Genomic DNA, 6,991 nt, shown 5'->3' with positions numbered 1-6,991 from the left:
CTCTTCCTTGTTCCTGACTACTTAGTACTTGGGACTTAATTAGAGTATAGGTGTTTGGTTAACGAGCTGCAAGCATAGCTCGTTAATGTTTTAAGCCCTCCACGGGAGGCTTCTACCATGTTCGTGTTTCATTTTCATTTTTACTAATTATTACTTAAATTAAAAATCAACTGCCAGACTAGTTTCCATGTTTCTTGGATGTCATCGATTGTTTTGGAATACTTCCAGGGATGGGGGCTCCGCCGCTGCCCCGGGCAGCCCAAGGCTTGATGATTCTTTCCATGAGGAAATTTTTCCTAATGTCCATCCCCTGCACAGCTTGAGGCCGTTCCCTCTGCCCCTGTTCCCTGGGAGCACAGCCCGACCCTCCTGGCTGTCCCCTCCTGTCAGGGACTTGTGCCGAGCCAGAAATTCCCCCTGAGCCTCCTTTTCTCCAGGCTGAGCCCCTTTCCCAGCTCCCTCAGTCCCTCCTGGGGCTCCATTCCCTTCCCAGCTCCATTCCCTTCCCTGCACACGCTCCAGCCCCTCCAGGTCTTTCTTGTCCTGAAGGCTCGCTGCAAGAAGTTGTGAAGTTCTGTGATGGTGAAATCCCTTAAACGTGATGAACGGTGAAACAGGATAAGGGATTTTCCCTATCAAAACCCAGTGAAACTATGGGCTAAACACAGTGGAAGGAAGTTCATGCCACAAAGAAAGTTGGGACTGTGGATCACTGCTGTAACCTCTGGGTCACCTCCTACAGATGAAGCAGTGTGATGCCAAAATACATGTTGATGAGAATTCACAGTGTTGCTTCCTTCAAAATTCCCACTTAGTGCCCGGAGAAGGGATCCCGCAGAAATTGGGATAACCCCAGTGGGTGTGATCAGGCCTGGCATGTGCAACTCTTCTCCCATTGCACGGAGGCAGCTGAGCTACTGCTGAATTCCCTCTGCCCTCCTGTCACGAGAGCCTGTCCTCCATAAAGGAAAAAGAAAAAAAAAAGCAGTGTGTGAATCAGCTCCTTTTGGTTTGGCTGTGAGATGCTAAATATCACTTAGCAATTCAACATTAAAGGGCAAGGCACCTTCAAGACTAAAAGCCACGTCACTAATAGTTTGCCTTCAAACCTCTTTGAGTTGAGGCTTTTGAAACAGGTACCATCAAGAAATCTGTCAATAAAATCAGGAAACACTTGTAAAGAAACATAGAAAAGAGTTGTTTATTTTATTTACAGTGGGACTTGATTTTCCTATTAAAAAAATCTGAATAGTATCTCATTACATTAATTTCTGCAGTAATACAATTGGTGTTTTTCAAACAGGAAATAATAATTTGAGAGCCCATGCTCCTTTAATCTCTTTGATCCTGAGGCCTTTGATCTACCATGGGGTGACATGACTGAGATCAGACATTTTCTTTGGTGATGTGTTGAAAATGTGAAATTACTGATTCCTGTAATCCAGCAGAGCAGAAAAAGGTCTGTGCTTTTTATAGCTCAGAAACTGATACAGCTTTCTTCCCTTGCTCAGAGCCACTGGAAATGTAAGGCCTGAATATTCCTTACAGATAAGATTCTTTTCCTCACAGTGTTATCTTCACTCTAATTAGCCCAAGGCCGTCTCCCTCTCTGAATTACACCTAGCTGAAATCCTCACTTCTTAACGATTTGGCATGATCCACAAACTGCTCTGTGCCTTCAGCTCCGTGCAGTTTTCAAGATGGAAAATGTGGGCTATTGCAACAGAATTCAGATGATACCAACTCCAGCAAGGGTTTCTCCAAAACAGTCTTTAAACATCCATTTCAGATTCACTGGAGAGGCTCAGCTCAGTGCCTTGAGGAAGCCATGAGACTTGATTTTGTCTTATACACTGTAAACATCTTCAAGTCAGTATGAAACTGGAGGAAATGGTATTTAATACAATAAGATGCTTTCTGAAGCAAAAAGAGTTTTCAAACAAGTGATTCATTTGCAGGTCCCTTCAGAGGTGCAGTCTGCTACTCTCTGGCTGAACATGAGCACAGAGGGGAAATACAATTAGATTAATTAAGAGCACATTCTCTGATGTATCAGATTCATCTCCAAATTAATTTGTAACCATTCTCCCAGAGCATGCTTATAAATGTAGGCATGGTAAATAATTTTTGCGATTTCATTGCCAATTACAGACACAACCTGAACTCTGGTATTGTTGTCTATCAGAATCAAAAGGATTGTGCAGAACACATATAGTTTTCAGTTCTAAGAACAACTGGATACACAGAAATTGTTTTCATCTAATAATCAGCATGGTCAGCTGAGAACATTTAGCTGATATTTGATCTGTTCTGATTTTAGGTGCTCTGATAATCTGAGTGATATATACTGTGTTTGTAATATGAAAGTGGTGAAGTGCAATGCACATTTCTACCCCACTTCTTTCAAAATGGGTTTCAAAAGAAACCCATTCACTCAGCTGATGGGAAAAGTGTAATAAACAGGGATAATGGTTAAAAGTGCACTATTATACTACTTAGACTACCAGGAAAAGGTTAAATCTCAAATTTCAGGATATTTTTTGTTTCTGATGGCCTTCAGCACCTTTCCCTTTTACCATTGCTACAGAGGCATTGGACTGGATCACAGTGGGGCTGGGGACGGAAATGCAGTTTTACATTCTAAAGATCTCACAGAATCCCAGACTGGTTTGGGTTGGAAGGGACCTTAAAGATCACCTCATTCCAGCCCTGTGCCATGGAACAGGGATGTCAGTCACTACATCAGCTGGCTCAGGGCCTCTCCACCTTGGCATTGATCACTTATAACCAGGAGCAGGGACTTTCTGCTACCAGCAGCACAGTCATCACTTGGAACTTCTGGAACTTCTGCTGCCCCAAGAGAAGTCCAGGGCTGAGGGAATGAGCTGTGGCTTGTGGGAAGAATCATCGTGACACAAGACATTTCCGAATCCATTACTGCTTCTCACTCTTTCCTTATTTCTGTGTAGTTTTAGATTCATAAATTGCAGTGTAAGAATGCCTCCAGAGATACCCTGGAGGAATTTCAGTGTTCACCTGAGCACAGCTGAGAAAAGCGAGGGAACCATGGCAGTGTGAGCCAGGACTAAAGAACCTGGAGTTATTCCAAGCTTTGGAGTTTCCTAAGCTCGGAACTATTCAGAAACTCCTTCAGAGTCAAAGGCCTTGAGCTAAAATTCCTCACTGGCGCCATGAGGTGTTCCAGGTTTAGACAGGAATGCCTTGTGATAACCAGATGGGACGTTTTATTTGTTCTCAACTATCACAGCACAATTAAGGTACAAATTATCAGATAACTGGCGTTATTTATTGCCTTTACTACTATTGATGCAGAACTGGATGTAATGCTCACGAAAATTAGAGGGAAGAGACAGGATTCTGCCACAGTGCTCTGCTTTGTGCCCAGGAAACTCTTCAGGAGGATCACAGGGATCTGTGCAGCAAAGGTAATCCCCAGCAGCAAGAAAAGGAAGTGTCAGAGAGGAGCCTGCAGCTCTGAGCTACAGCAGGGCTTTGGGGTATTGGGGTGCATGGCCAGAGGAGCTGTCAGAATCCACCCATAATTTGGTTGTGACACATGTTGCTGCATCACACTCCCACAGGGGATTTTTCTTTATTTTCCTGAGAACAAGATAACATTTCACAGTTGCATTGCAATAAAAATTCCTACTGGTGAGGAACCATGAGATAGATGGAAATACGTGTATATTTAAATATAAAAATAGTAGAGGTGATGAGAAGAAATACTTGCTTTTTAGAATGCTTGACAGGCAGGGATCCTTCATAAATTTCAGATAAAGCTGATCCCTTCTGTTTTTCTCACCATCTTCCATATGACTAATAAATGCAATCAAAACAAAAGGAAAACATGTTTTTCAAGCATCACAGGAAAACTCCTCTTAATGTGTAAGGAGCAGCTCATTTGTTGTTTTTATTCCACAGTCAGTAATTTTGAGAAGGAGGTTCTGATCACACAGCACTACTAAACCTCTCTCATTTCTCAGGCTAGGAGGCTGCTCATCAGCTGAAGGATGCCAGTGACCAGCAATTAGCATCCTTCTCATTTAGGAACCTTGATTACACCAATTCTTGTGTTAGTGCTGCATTAAGGGTAGTTTATACCATCTTGATTTGGGGTGGGAGGTGATTTAAAGCAACAGCAGGGAGCAGAGACTTTTCTTACTTCTCTCAGTACCAGAAAAATCACCAAAATTACAGGTAAAAGCAATTCATCTCCCTGCCTGCTCAGCTGCCGAGTGTTCCAGGTTTCCATTTCTGCTTCCCCACTCAGCCTTTCATTCCAATCAGTAAAATTCAGGAGACTATTTGTTGCTCTCTCCAGTTTATTTTTTTTTTTCTCATGAAGAGATTAATGTCAAAGTGCCAGCAGTTGCAGGCAGAGCAGGGAGTGCATGATCTTAGTATTTTTTTCCTCCACTGTTGAAAGGAGGTGGCTTAAATGGCCTTTCCCTCCACACTGAGTCTAAATTCAGCACATGCTCCGTTGTCCACTGGTGCATTTAGCAGTATTAACATTGCTCCTACAACCACGACCAGTACAACTTCTCTGGCTTGCAGAAATGTTGAGATCTGTTCACTGAGGGAGGGGTCTTGGATGGGTGGATCTGACAGAAAAAGAAGTTAATTATTCTTCAACAGGCTATGGCTTGAATTACATGCAGTAGGTAATGTTTCAGGGCACACTCTGGAATATGAGGAGAAAACAAACTGTGTGTTTTCTAGCAGCCTATCCTCTGGCAAGCTGTTACTGCTTTATTTGAATATTTGCACGACTGAACAGTGGCATTTGGTGAAAAAGAAAACAAATATTGTTCTGGTGGGTTTTGTTTTTTCTTCTGAATGGATTTATAAGGAGATAAAATCCAGTATTTCCCTGTTCACAGTGCCAAATTAACCCAAATTGGAAGCCACCTTCACATAATCCCATCTGAACACTTGCAGTATGCTTCATTTGTCTGAATTACCAAGACAACCAAGCCTTTGGGGAGGCACCTTCTTCACAGTTTCAAATGTGTTTCAGCTGAAGGCCAGAGGCACGACATCAGTCATCACAGATTACTTTTATTCCACTGTAAATGTTCTGCTCATTTGGTGTGATGCCAATGTCCTCCAGAGAGTCCCACAAAATCTCCCTGCATGCTTTAGGTTTGAGATGAGCTAACAGACACCTGAAGGTACAGACCATCAGGAACAAACCCCCCAGCAAATACCTGGCCCCAGAAATGGAGGCTTGGGAGTTGTCCTGGCTGGGTTTGAAAGCAGCTGCAAGGGAACATTTCCCAGAGACTGGTGCTGTCTCCTGGCAGTGCAATACACTTTGCTTTTCACTGGCCTTGCTCTTTGCCTCTTCTGGAGTGCTTGGGCAGAGCTGGCTGCTGCCAGTGCTGCAGGCAGGGATTGGCACTGGCTGGCCCTGGCAGCACACACACTAATTCGACCTCTCCAGAGGCAGGATTCAGGACAGCATATCCAAAATTCCAACACTTTACTGTTTAAAATGCAAGCTGAGGCAGGCTTATGTGAACTCCAGGCCATGCATCTACTTCAGACACTCTCCTCTTACAAATCTGGATGAATTTACAGCAAAAGATGCAATTTCATTATGGGCATTTGGAGGGCATGCAGTGCCCAAGGATAAGGACATGCATAAATGCACTGAGGAGCACCTGTAATTGGAAAGAGGCATTTTTAAAAGAATTTAGAAAGTTAATAAAATGTTTAAATCCTTACAGCTGATCTTTGCACTGAAAGAATATCTTACGCTTTACCAAATTGCTTTTTTAATTAAAATATGTCCTTTATAAGAAGATCTAGGGTTAAAAAAAGAGCATAGTTAAGTGACTGAGATGCTGCTTCACATTTGAAATCTGAAGCAAACACGGTTTCTTACAAATATTGTTCTTGCACACAGTCCTGCAGTGTAACTCATCTGTTTTCTTCACTGCATGAGGAAAATCAGGCATAAGCTGGAAGGAAAAACCCTTCATGGAGTTTTCAGCATAATTTTTTTTTTTTTGTGGAATAGAATTACAGTACCTAAAGCCAAGCAGGTGCAACATCAGATCTGAAAGAGAACTCCAGAAAGGTCAAACAGCTCACAAGAAACTACTATAATATCTTACTGCAAAGCTCTGGAATGGAGAGCCTAGGGTGGGTTTCTCTCTTTGTTTGCTTCCTTGGTTTTAATTTGGTGTTTAAATTTAAAAAACAGGGCTATTCATTATTTATACAGAAAAAAAATCTCATTTGCCTTTTGCTTTTCACCAAGTGCCTTCCACTTTAGAAAGGGTCACTTGGTTGTAATTAAACCAAATGTTAGTGAATAATTCAGAACCTTTTTTCTTTGCCCCATCCTATTCATTAGTTAGAGGCAAAAGGCTGCGACTTTCAAATAATAATAAATCTTTAGTCAATAATTAGTAATAATTAAAGGCTCAAAGCTGTTATAGCAGCTAGCTAGGAACAAAGAAGTTTCTGTTTGTGAAATGAGAACTAATAAGGAAAAATTAATTTCTCTACAACTGAAATATTTCTAAAAATGTTAGCTTTCATACAGTATACTCCTGGGAATCTCTTTGTAATTTTATTTGATGAACACAGAGCTAAAATTGGCATCCTTGTAATTAATTTACACTATTACATAAAAATATGGGGAGAATAATTCACAGAGAGAAACAGCATGGTGCAGAGTTGTTTTAAAGCTTTTTTCCTCTTTCTATGAATTATATCAGCTATGTAGTTACATAAATCAGAATGGCACTTTGGGGGCTCTTACAGTCTGAGGTGCTTGAAAGATTTACAAATTTTAAGTAGACTTCTGATGGTAAAATTAGCCAATGTTGGGCTATATGGAGAATCTTTTTTTTTTTTTTTTTTGTGTGTGTGTGTGTGTGTGTGTGTGTGTGTGTGTGTATTTCACACAACTCTTTGCAAACCTCTAACATGAGAAAAAAAATTAACATTCTAAACT

This window comes from Sylvia atricapilla, chromosome 11, assembly GCF_009819655.1.
Source record: "Sylvia atricapilla isolate bSylAtr1 chromosome 11, bSylAtr1.pri, whole genome shotgun sequence".
Taxonomy (NCBI): Eukaryota; Metazoa; Chordata; class Aves; order Passeriformes; family Sylviidae; genus Sylvia; species Sylvia atricapilla.
This window is presented reverse-complemented; position numbering follows the sequence as displayed.